This window comes from Budorcas taxicolor, chromosome 5 (genome assembly GCF_023091745.1).
Source record: "Budorcas taxicolor isolate Tak-1 chromosome 5, Takin1.1, whole genome shotgun sequence".
NCBI lineage: Eukaryota > Metazoa > Chordata > Mammalia > Artiodactyla > Bovidae > Budorcas > Budorcas taxicolor.
The window spans coordinates 71,310,604-71,325,237 of NC_068914.1; the positions used below are offsets into that span (position 1 = coordinate 71,310,604).

At 39.4% G+C, this 14,634-nt stretch overlaps 1 protein-coding gene across 1 annotated transcript in view; it reads left to right on the forward strand.

Moving 5' to 3' along the window:
* LOC128047338 (cyclic AMP-dependent transcription factor ATF-7) overlaps positions 1-14,634 on the forward strand; it is a 96,610-nt gene that overhangs the window by 16,672 nt on the left and 65,304 nt on the right. The window lies entirely within an intron of this gene.

Sequence of the window (14,634 nt, forward strand, 5' to 3'; positions counted from 1 at the left end):
GGAATACAAAGAAAGTCTTATCAAGAGAGTTTTATTTCCCTCATGAGTTGATTTTCTGGAGCCTGAAGGGTTGAATTTCTGTTCAGTTAGGAATATGTCCAGAGTTTCCCTGATAACTAGATTGTAAATAATCTGCCTGCAGTGCAGGAGACCCAGGTTCAATTCCTAGGTCGGGAAGATCCCCTGGAGAAGGAAATGGCGACCCATTCCAGTATTCTTGTCCAGAGAATTCCACAGACAGAGGAGCCTGGTGGGCTACAGTTCACGGGGTCGCAGAGTCAGACACGACTGAGTGACTAACACACACAGGAATATGTCATGTGACTGTCCAGTGACACTTACAGGTGGTATGTGAGATTGCAGACTAGTTCTTGTAAACATTGTAAATACTTAGAAAAGTATAAAAAGAAAAGAGTTAAGTTCCAGAGGTTCCTAAGAATTAGAATTTGAGAGGGGGATGGGGTGCGTTGATAACAAGAAATAGTCAGAAGGGCAATTCCAGATTCCAATAAATGCTAAAAATTTCATAAAAGACTAAGAAAAACCAATATATTCTGAGTATTTATCATTGTAAGGTTTATATAGATAAATATATAATTTTTTTTCAATAGAAGTCACTTGGAAAATTAGAGTAAATTTGTTTCGCTTTTCAGATGGCCTTATTGAAGTACACACCTAAATCTGATTTATCCAAATTTTTGTGTGTGAATTTGTTGATAATTGTACTTACTGTGACTCCCATAATTGATACCTGGTACCTTTTTTTACAGTACTTCTTTCACTTGCTTTAAAAGTCTGCACTTTTGATGAAAAGATTATTTTTCTTCACTGACTGTTTAAGCTGCTCAGTGCCCACGTAGATGTTGTATGCTTAGACTACCCAGACAAGGACTTTAATAAATAAAAATGGAAGATAAAAATAAAGGAATACATAGGAAGAGCATCTCTTAAACTCTCTAAGAAAGAAAATATAACAATAGGGTTTCTTCTGGCTGTCTCATCAGAAAAAAGTAGTTTGCACTGAGATTTGTGAGATCCCAGAAGGGTTTTTTTTTTGTTTTTGTTTTGTATTATTTTTGAACTAGGGGTAGGAAAACAGAGACTCTTTACTTTAGTTCTTTCTTGTGTTGTCGGGTTCTGTTTACCGTAAGCCTTTTCCTTCTCTTACTCCTCCTTCCCATTTCTGAATTGTTTGTTGGTATTTGGGTTATTAGGATTCCTGTAACCTCTGGCATAGATTCTGAAGGCTTTTTTTTCCCCCTCAGTGCATGTCGAACTGAGGGAGATTGCTACCTTCTTTCGGGTTCAAGTTGCTTGTTTCATAGAAACAAAGGATAGAAAGCTGTAACTTAAGGCTTTGGGGTAGCGTGATTCATCCTTTACCTCCTTTGCGTGTCAAAACTGTGTAGTCATGTGAGACTGCAGTTCTGTAGTTATGTTTCGTCTCCTTTCAAGTGTCCCCCAATATGTAGTAATAACTCTAGAGAGGTCTCTGTAAGATTTACTGTGATTGCTTTATGTTCTATAAAATAGTGAAAATCTGGCAGAGAAGATAAATTTGGTAAAGTGAACTACCCTTGGCTCGTTGTTCCAGCTTCCTTGTATACCTTGAAAATGGTTTCATTCTGGAGCCACCTTGAGGCCTTCAAGCCTATTTATAATCGATCGTCATTGATTCAAAGTTGTTACTCCAGAAATGGAAGAATAATAAAAACGTTATATAAGTCCCAGGAGAGGTAATAAGGACCATGGTAATTTTCACAAGGCATGTTTAGAACTCAGCAACCATAGAAACCTCAAAAATCAGTGGCTTCTACCAGTTAGAGGAAGCAGGAATGAAAGCAAATTATAATTCAAGAGAACTATGCATAAAACAAAACTTGTAGGAATCTTGTAATTATTTAAATACCTGCTCTCTGCCCAGGTTTTACCCTGTATACCCCTAAACTCAGAAATCATCTTACACTTTAATATTAAGGGGAGGTGAAAGGAAAATTCACCTAAAATAGACTAGTGGATTATGCTGTCCACCATATAATCAAAACCACCGGGCCTTCAGTGGATACGTAAACATGTTTTGGTTGCTAGGTCTTTAATGGCTGTTATTTTTGGATTCTGTTCATGACCCACTTCCCAACAGTAAGTCTGATGTGGCACAGCTGAGTTCTAAATGCGCTACACGTGCTTTTTAAAGAAAGATGGTTGCTGAAGGTTGTGTTCTTTGCATTCTTATCTGAAAGGACAGGTGATAGGGTTTTCTGAGCTCTCTCATTCCTCTTCTCCTAGAGAGTCTCTGTTTCCTCTGAGCCCTCATCACCCTCATGAAGAGGAACTTGGGAAAGTAATATCCCTGCTAATATCTCTCTCTCTGGAATGTGGTAACAGTAATAGTTAGTAGAACTGCCTTTAGAGAATGGGTTAGTGTTGTTAAGGCAACAGAGCCCCAGATACTACTCTGTGGTAAACGGCTGGTTGAATTTGAGGTGTATGGGTCTTAGACATGTTTATAAGATAGCATCTATTTTAAAATTCTGTAACTGTAAATAGCTTTGCCTCTGTTATTAAAATAATAGGAATACAGTTTGATGCTGAATCTAGGAAGTCTTATAAGTTTTTAAAGCTTTGAGGGGCACTTTTACTTGAAAGTGGATTATAAAATTGTTCTTATTGCATGTGGAAGCAGGAAAAATTACTACTGTGTCAGTAATCTTGAATTTGAGGTGTTACTTCACGTGGATACGGTTAGATAACCTAACCTTTTGGATACTTTCTGTCCACATTTTTTTTTTTTTCCCCCATGCCTGTGGGATTTTAGTTCCCCAACCAGAGATTGAACTTGGGCTCTTGGCACTGAAAGCATGGGGTCCTAACCACTGGATGCCAGGGAGTTCCTAGTCCAATTTTTTTTACCAAATGTCAACAATTTCTGTATTCCTATACCTCCCTCTCAGGCACATGACGCTGGTTTGCAGTACAAATTATGCAGATTTAAGTAGCCTTTCCCGTCACCATAATCAAGTCTTTGAGCAGAACCTGGGAATGTCTGTTTCCTTAAGAACAGGAACACAGTTCCTCTGAGAAGATATATTAGTGGATAATTAGTATCATCCCATTATTAGCCATTGAGAAAGGTTTCTATCATAACCACTCAGTATCAACTTTGTCCTTTTAAGGAAAAATCCTTTGATTGTTTCTCTGTCCATTGTGACCCTGAGGAGCTGTATTTCCCGCCCCCCACCCTCCTTGAGGATATCTACTACCAGATCTTTTCTTCTCCCAGAGAACATTTAAGTACAGGTTGAGATTCTGTTCATATCTTTCTGAGACATGAAATGTATAACTAGTTCATAGACCTCCAGGGCTTGCTTTCTCTTTCTGAGGCCAAGGGTAGCAGCAGAGCCCTAGTTGTGGTGGGATGGAGGGCTGCTTCTTTACCTCCTTATCTTGTCATATAATAGGAATAATGTTTATGGTGCTGTAGTCCTGGCTTCACTTGGCATTTAACCAACCTCCAGTGCTGTTTATTGCTTTGTATCCTCTGCCTCCATGAACATTATCCCTTAAATCTCTATTGCTTTGTAATATATGAGGCAACAAATAGCTTCTATGATTGGTTAAATGCTGGCATGCTACAAAGGTGTGTATTTTATTGCCTATATAACCCACATCTATAGAGATTGTTCCTGTTATCCCAGCCCTCCCATTAAGTGGGCCCTACTGGTACTATGGGACTCTGGATTTTTAATTCTATCCCTTTGGCAAGTTTTCCTATTAACTGGCATTGGCACAAAAGAAAAGCAGGGAAGAATGACTGGTGCTGTTTATTAATTCTTTATGTTAGAGGAGCATCTTGAATTAGAGAATAATATAGGAAAAAATAGCTCTGGTACATAAATACCATTTGTGGTGATACGTGCTATCTTTACATGCTTCGACAGGTGAGGACAGTTTCAGGCAAACAAATAAGCCTTTTTTTCTCACCCCCTGCCAAGAGTTTAAAAAAATTCAAATTTTTATTTAATAATTCATATTTCATTCAATAATTCATCCAGTTCCCATCTGGTAAGAGTGCCTGCATGCTGTCAGGCTGCTGAAAATACACTGCATTATACGCAATTAGACCAAATGCTAACCTTGTTTTTTGTAATAATATGTTGATTTTGCAGTAACTTTCAGTCCACTCTGAGAATGCTGCAGTTTTATGTAATCTTGTAATAGAAGTAGACCACTGTTATACATAGTAAAGAAGAAAACTGGGACTGGGATGAAAAAAATGTAGACATGTTAGGAGCAAGAAATTAAACCCTAGATTTTTCATGTCAGATCTGGCACTCTTGACACTTGCCCTTAGAAACAAGTGGTTGGTTATTTTAGTTTTTTGTGTTATATTTGTTATTATGTTACTAAGAGCATAGTGAGTTAAAAGCATCCCTGTTCCAGTGTGCCAAAAAGAGAGAATGTTGTATGAATCTAATTGGAGCTATATTCAAGAATTAAGGTGAAAATTTTCAGTTACTCACTCTTGTTTTTCCTTGGATATGACTTAATATTTGGAATGGGAGCCCAGAAACTGCTCTCTGAATGTTCCTGGGAAAAAAAAATCCTCTGTCTTTGCGTCTCAGTTCATCCTTCGTCAGGAGAAGGGGCTGTTTCCTAGTCCTTTCTTTTACAAACTGCTGAGTTTAAATACTGCCTTCTAGATCTGAGAGCCTGTCTTTCATTCATCCCTCTTTTGCCACCCTGCAAAACCACATACATATTGCTAGGTTGTTAACTTAAAAGATTGTCAGCATTATATAGAATTCTTCATTCTTTTATCAAATACTCTTCCAGCTAATGAGGCAGATTGAAGAACAGTCAGTGTGCTCCCTCTGGTTAGCATGTTTCTTTAATGCAGATTGACTTGCTCAGCAGTTGCATTTTGTCTGAAACCCTTGTTAAGGCCTACCCTGTATGTGGATTCATAACACATCTGTGTGTACATCTACAGTGCTGTATAAATAATAATGAGTAATCACCAGATGGCCTATAACTGCTCCTCTGGACCCGCTGGGTCTCTTGAAGCTGTTAGGAGAGTCTTCTGGCGTTTTGCTGGAGAAAACTTGTCATAGATTTATTTCTAAAAAAATTCAAACTCACAACTGGGTGTTTAGGACTAGCTATTGCTGTCTGTGTTGTAAATATTTAACAGGCTTTGTACAATGACAAGTAAAAGCGCCATTACTAACCACGCACAGTGACTGTGGAGCTCTTCTTCCCTCCCAGCCATTTAGAAAGGAAACGAAATGCTGATAAATTGTGCGTTATGAACAAGGTGCAGGAGATGTTCTTTGAATGCTTTTTCGTAGGAGAAGATCTGCTCAAAGGGTGTAACTGGGCAAACTTAAGCTTTTTAACCTTATGCTGGTGACGTAAATGAAACAAAATGCCCCTTTTAAATTCGACTTTATATACAAGCAAAGCCCCTTCAACTGAAGTTCGGTCATGGCCAGGTTTCAGTCTTAATTATCTTTATAACTAAATGATAAATCCCTTTGAAAGAGTTATAGTTGCAAGTGTTAGTAAATGCTTAGCATTTAGCTAAAATTTTAGACTTTGGGTTATGTCTAAAATTTAAGGCATATGTTGTTTGTCCATATTATTTATAGAGCAAAACATTTTAATTTTTGTCCTCTTCCTTTTTCTAAAAAGGGTTATGTATTTTGTTGGGGGGAACATATTATTCTGGTTTAGCCTGCTTATAATTTTCTATTCTATATCTTGTTATTACTAGTCCCCTTCCTCCAGTATCTGTTCTAGGGTACTTGCTCAGTACAATAATGCATGTTTTTGAAAACCAAAATAAAACTGATTACCTCTAAACATTTATGTTTTTAATCTTGTCTTACCATAAGGTAACATAAAAAAGGTTTTTTAAAAATTGGATATCTTTTAACTCTTCAGCTTAATTTTTTTTGGTCTGTTTAACCACAGAGGGAATTCCTATGAATTAGCACACGTGGCTGTTACATTCCAGTTAGTATGTATAGAAAGCTTTTCTCTTTTAAAAAATCTCATCTCCAAGAAGTAACATACAAATTGTAAGCGAGAAATGCTGCTATCAATAGTTTATTGTAGATAGATTTTGCTTTTTAAGTCTTCACATAAAATTATCAGGTTAAGGAAAGGATTTCAAGAAGGAACGCATCATGGAGAAAAGATGGAAGTTTGGGGATTTATCTCTTTGTGTTTTTACTTTCAAGTTTGTTTGTGCAGTGAAACATGCTACCTAAGATTGTGCTTTGGTAAGAATCTGGACTATTTGCAGTTGTCATGTGAAAGTACAGAGGGAATGAGAATGAATTTTGTGAAATTAGCCCATTCCCAGTCTGGCACACCGTGTGCCCTGTGTGGCTGCCGATTCTGCTGGCAGATTGAAGAGCTGAACCAACTTCTGCTCTAAAGACTAAAATTGCCAGCCATCATTCCAGCTTTTAAATCTTGTTGTTCCCATCGATGATGTCAGAATTGGAACACACATGGTTCTGTCTTTAGATACCAGGTGAAATTTGAAATTCCTTGGATTGGAAGGAGAGAGTTCTTCCTTTTTTGCCTTTGAAAAACTTAAGGAGCTTTGCAAGGAAAGTCAGCAGAATAAATCTGCAGCTTTGCCGTGTCCTTTGAGTCATTGTAGAAAGCTGAGTACTCTGTGCGGCATTCAGCAGATTGGCTGTCAGTGTTGCGGCTCTGCTTATCAAATACATAATCTCTCTGAGACCCATTTATGTTGTTCCGGAGAGAATCATCCAGTGGCAAAAGGAACGCCTCTTTTCTCCTCCCAAGGGTCAGATCCTGTTTCTCTAGTGGTCAATTACCCCTTGATTTTTCCTGAAAAACACCTCAAGCTACTGTAAAGATTGGCGCTAGCACAGGCCACAGACTCGGTTACAATGACAAGCTCTGATTTCTTAGCCACAGGGAGAGGCCTGAGGGTGACACTTGTAAGTATGCCAGAGGCTTAATGGTGGTGGATTTTCTGCTGAGAATCTCAGTCCCCTGTATAAGCTTGGCTTCTCTTCGCTCTCTCTGAGGGAGATAACATTTGCTTTAGTGTTTTGCACACCAGTCGCTATAAAAGTGCTGCGAGAGTTGTCTTTCTCAAGTCTCTTTCCTTGTCTTTAGTTATTGTCCTCTCCAGTTTGAAATCAAGCACTATAGTCTTAATTTTTTTACGTTTTTGCCTTCTTCTTTTACTGCTTATCTTAGCTCTTATTAGCCATTGTACCTGACGGGGATTATTAACCAATGTTTCCTCTAACTAAGAAAAATAAATAGGCTTTATTTTTTTAGAGCAGTTTTATATTTACAGAAAAATTGAGAAGAGAGTAAGGAGAATTCGGGTATATCCCCACATTGTTCCACCCCCAGCTTTCCACATCTTGTATTAGTGGGGTAGATTTGTTACAACTAATGAGCCAGTATTGATACATTCTTATTTAACCAAAGTTCAAAGTTTACATTAAGGTTCACTCTTTGTGTTGTACTTTCTATAGGTTTTGACAAATATATAATAACATTTACCATGTCAAATAGAATAGTTTCACTGCCCTAAAAATCCCCAGTTATTCCACCTATTGATCCACTACCCCATCCCAGACTCTGCTAATTACTGATTGTTTTACTGTCTTCATGTGAAAGTGAAAATGTATAAGTGTTAGTCACTCAGCCCTGTCCAACTCTTTCGAACCCCATGGACTGTAGTCCACCAAGCTCCTCTGTCCGTGGAGGTCTCCAGCAGGAATATTAGAGGGGTAGCCTTTCCCTTCTCCAGGTTATCTTCCCAGCCCAGGGATCAAACCCAGGTCGTCTGCATTGCAGGCAGACTCTTTACCGTCTAAGCCCAGAATGTCATACAGAATCACGCCTTCCTCTGATTTTTAAGTCGTGAGCAGATAACCATATAATTTGGAATAGCTGGGAAACGAAGGAGAGAAAATTAAGCCATGTGAAGTCATAGCTTTGAGGTCTTTCTCAAAGTACAAGAATCAAATCTAGGGAGCTTTACATGGCCAGCTGTACTGAGAGTCTCTCTGATGTTCAAGACTTGGCTTGCCTGGTGACATATTTGGACTGTTTGGGGGGTCAAAGTATTAGGGCTGGGCAAGGTGACAGGAAGTAAAACCTTTTCGTTTGTTGAAGTGGAGAACAATAAAATCTCTCCTCTCCCACTGGCAGCCTTATTTGGGATTGGAAAAAATCAGTGTAAATAAACTCCTGTACTTTTAAATTAATTAAAGATTCATGTAAGTAAATATTATTTAAAAACATGGGAGCTGTCAATCACACTTAGTTTAACAAACACAGTTGTAATATTGGCTACATAAAGTAATAAAGTGAAAGTCACTAAGTCGTGTCCGACTCTTTGTGACCCCATAGACTATACAGTCCATGGAATTCTCCAGACCAGAATATTGGAGTGGGTAGCCGTTCCCTTCTCCAGGGGATCTTCCCAACCCAGGGATCAAACCCAGGTCTCCTACACTGCAGGTGGATTCTTTTACCAGCTGAGCCAGAAGGGAAACCCACGTTAGGTAATAGATGTTTTTATTTGGGTTAAGGGTTAGTAGATGAGAATTGGCTTTCCTGGTGGTGCTACTGGTAAAGAATTCGCCTGCCAGTGCAGGAAATGTAAGAGATGTGGGTTCAATCCCTGAGTCAGGGAGATCCCCTGGATTAGAAAATGGCAACCCACTCCAGTATTCTTGCCTGGAAAATCCCATGGACAGAGGAGCCCAGCCAGCTACAGTCCATGGGGCCACAAAGAGTCACAAAGACACGACTGAGCAGATGAGAACTGGCTTAGGAGGAATGGCCCCTGAGCAAAGGAGACCTGGCAACTTATGAGGATGTCAAAAATAAACAGATTTACTTGTTAGCTTTGTTTGGGCTATCTCGACTTCCTTCTGCTAGATACTAGTTGAGAAGTAAAAATTGTGTGTGGGGGGGGTGTGGGGGGGATCATGATGCATGGCTTGCAGAGTCTTAGTTTCCCGACCAGGGATTGAACCCTGGCCCCAGCAATGATAGCACCAAGTCCTAGCCACTGGACTGCCAGGGAATTCCCAGGAAGTATAAATCTTAAGGCTTCCCTGGTGGCCTTAGTTGATAAAGAATCTGCCTGCAATGCTGGAGACCTGGGTTTGTTCCTTGGGCTGGGAAGCTCTGTTGGAGAAGAAAATGGCAACCCACTCCAGTATTCTTGCCTGAAAAATCCCATGGACAAAGGAGCCTGGCAGGCTACAGTCCATGGAGTTGCAAGGAGTTGGACACGGCTTAGCAACTAAACCACCGCCACCATAAATCTTAGGGGCACCAATAAACATTAGAAACAACTTAATTCTTTTTTGATAGAGACATTTCCTGCTTGTCCTGGTTTAGAAATTTTATTTATTACTATTATTTATTTATTTTGGCTGTGCCTCCAGGTTTGCAGGATGTTAATTCCCTGACCAGGGATTGAACCTGTGTCCTTGGCAGTGAAAGCGTGGAATCCTAACCACTGGACCACTAGGGGATTCCCATGGACATTTTAGATTGATAAAATATGGGAGAAATGGAGTGACCTGATTTCTTTAGTTCTGGGATTCAAGTTTCCTGTCACTTAGAATGTTAACTCCATAGTATTAGGTAAGATCTCTTTTCATAGAGATACTGACTCTTTACCTTTTAGATTTGGCTATATATGAGATTCATTCTTTGCCTCTGCTGCTGCTGCTAAGTCGCTTCAGTTGTGTTCGACTCTGTGTGACCCCATAGACAGCAGCCCACCAGGCTCCCCCGTCCCTGGGATCCTCCAGGCAAGAACGCTGGAGTGGGTTGCCATTTTCTTCTCCAATGCATGAAAGTGAAAAGCGAAAGTGAAGTCGCTCAGTCGTGTCCGACTCCTAGTGACCCCATGGACTGCAGCCTTCCAGGCTCCTCCGTCCATGGGACATGCCAGGCAAGAGTACTGGAGTGGGGTGCCATTGTCCTCTCCGATTCTTGGCCTCAGTACTTATTTAATTTCCTTACTTGTTGAACGGAGATGACTTAATGGTAAAAATGAACACTAACCTAGGGTAGGCTCTAAAGAATAATGTTCAGAGTTAACATCAGTTAGTGCAGGGCAACATCGTATGTATGCATACATACATCTACAACTTAGAGGAAATATTGTGTTTATATAATGTACAGGAATTATGTGGAGATCATGTGGGGGGAATGGGAGAGAACAAAAGCAAAGAAAATGGTTTAACTTTATCCATGTCTAATGACAGCAGAATAATAATAACTAAAGCTAACTGAGCTCTTACATACTGTGCAGAAGTAGTTTATAGATATTATTTAGCCTAGAAATCCCCTGAGGGACAGTATAATATTATCTTCATTTTACAATACAGAGGAGAAAATTAAGGCTCAGAGGAGTTAAATAACTTGTACAAGGTCATATAGTAATTTGTGATGGAGCTATAAGGCCAGACAGACTTCAGACCACTTTTACTAGGATAAATTGCTTCCTTATTCTTTCCCATAAACATGTAAATATGCACACCTAGCACAGAAGAAGAAAAGAAGTGGTGGGGGTTTTTTTGCACTGGTCCAAATGCAATCTCTTAAGTTTAAGTCCTAGCTGTAGTTAGATAGACATCTGGCTGCCATACCAGAGAGAGCTGGATTAACAGCTGAGCTCTGCCTGTATGAAGAGATAAGAGTTCTTACTAAAATGAAGACCAATCTCTGCAACTGCCTCAGCCTTGTTAATCTGCATTTTTTATCTGCCAGGGAATGCTGCTGAGATATATCTAACTCTCTGTGAGGCAAACAACCACTGTTTAGTAGCAGGGGCATGATTTTAGGATGGGAAAGAAAACCAATTCTTGACTAACCAGAAATGTAGATAGAACTAGAAAACTGTGACCTAAAAACCATAGCTTCAGCCTTCTCCACTAATAGGCCCAAAGATACACTGTGGTGTCATCTTTGTGACTTGTAGACTTAGTCACTTCCTGTTTTATATTCCCTTCTTTCCCTTCTTAGTTTTATGGCTATAAGATGCAGAGGATGGTATCTGGGTGTCTTGCTTTATGTAGTGCCATGGAGCAGTGGGGCTTTTGTCATTGTGGCTGTAGTACTAATTGGTAACAAGAGGAAACATGACTAAGGTAGAATTAGGGTATGATTTGGAGTGTATTACCAGTGTAGTATCAGTCAGTAAAGAATCTGCCTGCGGTACAGGAGACCCAGGTTCGGAAGATCCCCTGGAGAAGGAAATGGCAACCCACTCCAGTATCCTTGCCTGGAAAATCTCATGGACAGTGGAGCCTGGTGGGCTGCAGTCCCTGGGGTCTCAAAGAGTCAGGCACGACTGAGCGACTAATACTTACTTACCAGTGTAGTGAGATATGTGATCTGCCTAGTGGTTGATAACGCGTTTATTTTCTGACTTTCTGGAGGTAGGATTGCATGGAAGGTCTTAACTTGTTGACTAGTAGAATTCGTCTACACTCAGATCTCACTTTCTTTCCTACTTTGACTTCAGAACAATTCCATATATCTACTTTTTCCTTTTCTCTTATGAACTGTGGTGTGTTGATGCAGTGGACATTTTATCATTGGAAGTGGAATTACATAACCCAAGTAGATACATGAAATATTTATGTGAAATAATTTGTGATTTAAAAAATATGTACATGAACATATAAAGGATCAAAAGAGATCGGAGAGTCTTACAGTTGATATTTTTAGCAAAGGTATTCTTTGTATGTTTTGCCTGAATGTCTTTATCCTTTACTGGAAAGTTGCTTAAAATGTACATTTCCTTCTTGATTCTGATAGTGATTCATTATATAACTGTGGACTATGTGAAGCTAACTCTACATTCAGCTACAGGATATATCTGATTGGAGTCTTTTCTTTTCTACCTCTGACAGTGAAGTCAAATTCTTGGCTTCAGAGCTGCGAATGCCTTCCTTAATGGGCAAGGTCACAAACTATCAAAATGATAACTCTGGATGTCCAAAGATCTCATTTGTTTATTTTGTTGGATACCTCTGACAAGCCAGTTAGTTGTGTGTGGATGTGTGTGTGTGTTTGTCTGTCTGTCTGTCTGTCTGTCTGTCTCCTGCCAGGAGTTTCTGTAAAATTGTAAATAAAAGGAGAGGTGATTCAGAGCAACAACCTATCAAACAGAAACTGCAAGCTTGGCTCCTAAGAGGTTATCAGGTAGACAGTGACAGCTTAGCAGGATAGATGATTATTTTTTTTAAAAGAGAAAGGCCCTACATTTTAATGCTAGCCTTAGTTACCTCCTTTTTGTATCTCTGTTCTCAAGCTTACTGATGAAAACTAACAACAGCAACAAAAATCTTTCACTGCCATAAGTTATTTGACTCAAGTGAAGAGAGTGGTTGAGATAGTTTTAAAGATCTGTTGTGGTGTGAAGGTGGAGATAACTGTATAATACTAGAGTGGGCAAATAATATTACAGACACTTGTCACTTAAGTGAGCATCATTTTTTTTTAACATGGTGGCAATCTGTGTGCATTAATTTTTTTCACTGTGTTACGTTTATTCAGTTTCTGGTATTTCTTGGGATTAAGGAAGAGACTGCAGTCCACTTAAAGTGTGTTGAAAGGGAACAGTAAAAGTAGTTACTCTAAAATTTTCTGGGGTCTAGATGTCTGCATATCTTCTGTAGGGCATCATGTTAGATTCAGTAATTTACCTATTCCCTCTTCAGTCTTTCTTTTTCCTCCCTTTTAATTTTTACCTAGATAATTGCAAAAGTGAAAAGGGAGACCATTTCATCATTCTTTTAATTTTACTTGATATGCATTTAAAGCTACAGCCAGACAGGGCTTCTTGGAGGCTTGTACTTTCGGTTATGCATGTGACTGCTCAGAGGAGAGAGTTGTGTGCGCGCATATAGCAGCTCATGGCAGAGCAGTGGTTAAAGGTTTGAACATATTGTACCTTGCAGTCCTAAGGGAGGCATTTTGCTCCTCCATAGACAATAATCGGCTTGTCAGAGTCGAATGGCTTTTTGTTTTTTCTTTATCTAGTAAAATGCAGTGGGCTAAGCCTTTCTGGGAAGCAATTTCTTCCTCCACCACATGGACAGAAGGTCGTGGATGCTGTCTCTGAAACAAAGGGGAAGTGGTGATAGAAAAATCAGTGGCTAGGGCATAATTAGATTGGAGCTCTGTCATAGAGACAACAATTCTTGTTTGAAAGCTGGACTTTTCTGCTATGCCATGCTTTTCTGTCTTCACATTAGAAATATAAGCAATGAGTGTTCATTCTACTTCAGGCTTAATTTTTCAGGCTCTTTTCTAAGCACTCTGAGAATAAACTTGGAACAATTTACTTTTCTTGGTGGTTTCCAAAAATATTTAAGATTGCTTTCCAGCAAAATTGAGAGGACGGTACAGCGATTCCCCATATACTCCCTGCTTCCCTACAAACGTAGCCTTTCCTGTTGTCAGCATACCCCACCAGAGTGGCATATTTGTTTCAACTAATGAACCTACACTGACACACCATAATCACCCAAAGTCCACAGCTCACCTAAGAGTTCACTCTCGTTGGTGTACATTTGATGGGTTTGGAAAACATATAATGACATATAGTCATCATTATATTATCATACAGAATAGTTTCACTGCCATAAAAATCCTCTGTGCTCCACCTATTCGTTTTCCCCTCATCCCCCCCGACTCCGAGCAACCACTGATCTTTTTGCTGTCTCCATAGCTGTGCCTTTTCCAAAAAGCCACATAGTTGGAATTATGTAGTATGTAGGTTTTTTCAGATTGCCATCTTTTACTTAAAATGCTTAAAATTCTTTCATGTCTTTCCGTGGCTTGGTACCTCAGTTCTTTTTAGCAATGAGTAATATTCCTTCGTCTGGATGTACCAGTTTATTTATCCATTTACCTACTGAAGGATATCTTGGTTGCTTCCAAGTCGTGGCCGTTGTGAATAAAGCTGCTGTAAAAATCCACGTGCAGGTTTTTGTGTGGACGTAAGTTTTCAAGAAGCTGCCAAATTGTCTTCCAAAGTGACTCTGTCCTTTTTCATTCCCACCAGCAATGAATGAGAGTTCCTTTTGCTTCACACCCTTGTCAGTAATTGGTGTTGTCAGTGATCCAGATTTTGGCCAGTAGGATAGATGTGTGGTGGTATGCCCTTGTTGTTTTAATTTGCATTTTGCTGATGTCATACGATTTGCAGCATCTCTTTATAGGTTTTTTGTTTGTTATCTGTATATTTTAGTGAGATGTCTGTTAAGGTCTTTGGCCTGTTTTTAAATTTGGTTGTTTGTTTCCTTATTGTTGAGTTTTTGTTTGTTTGTTTGTTTTTTGCTGCACTGGGCAGCATGTGAGATCTTAGTTCCCCAACCAGAGATCAAACCCACACCCCTGGCAGTGGAAGTGCAGAGTCCTAACCACTGGACCAACAGGGAAGCCCCATCCTTATTGTTGAGATTTAAGAGTTCTATATGTATTTTGGATAGCAGTCCTTTATCAAATGTGTCTTTTGCAAATACTTTCTCGCAGGCTGAAGCTTGCCTTCTCACTCTCTTGACATTGTTTTTCATAGAACACAAGTTTTTA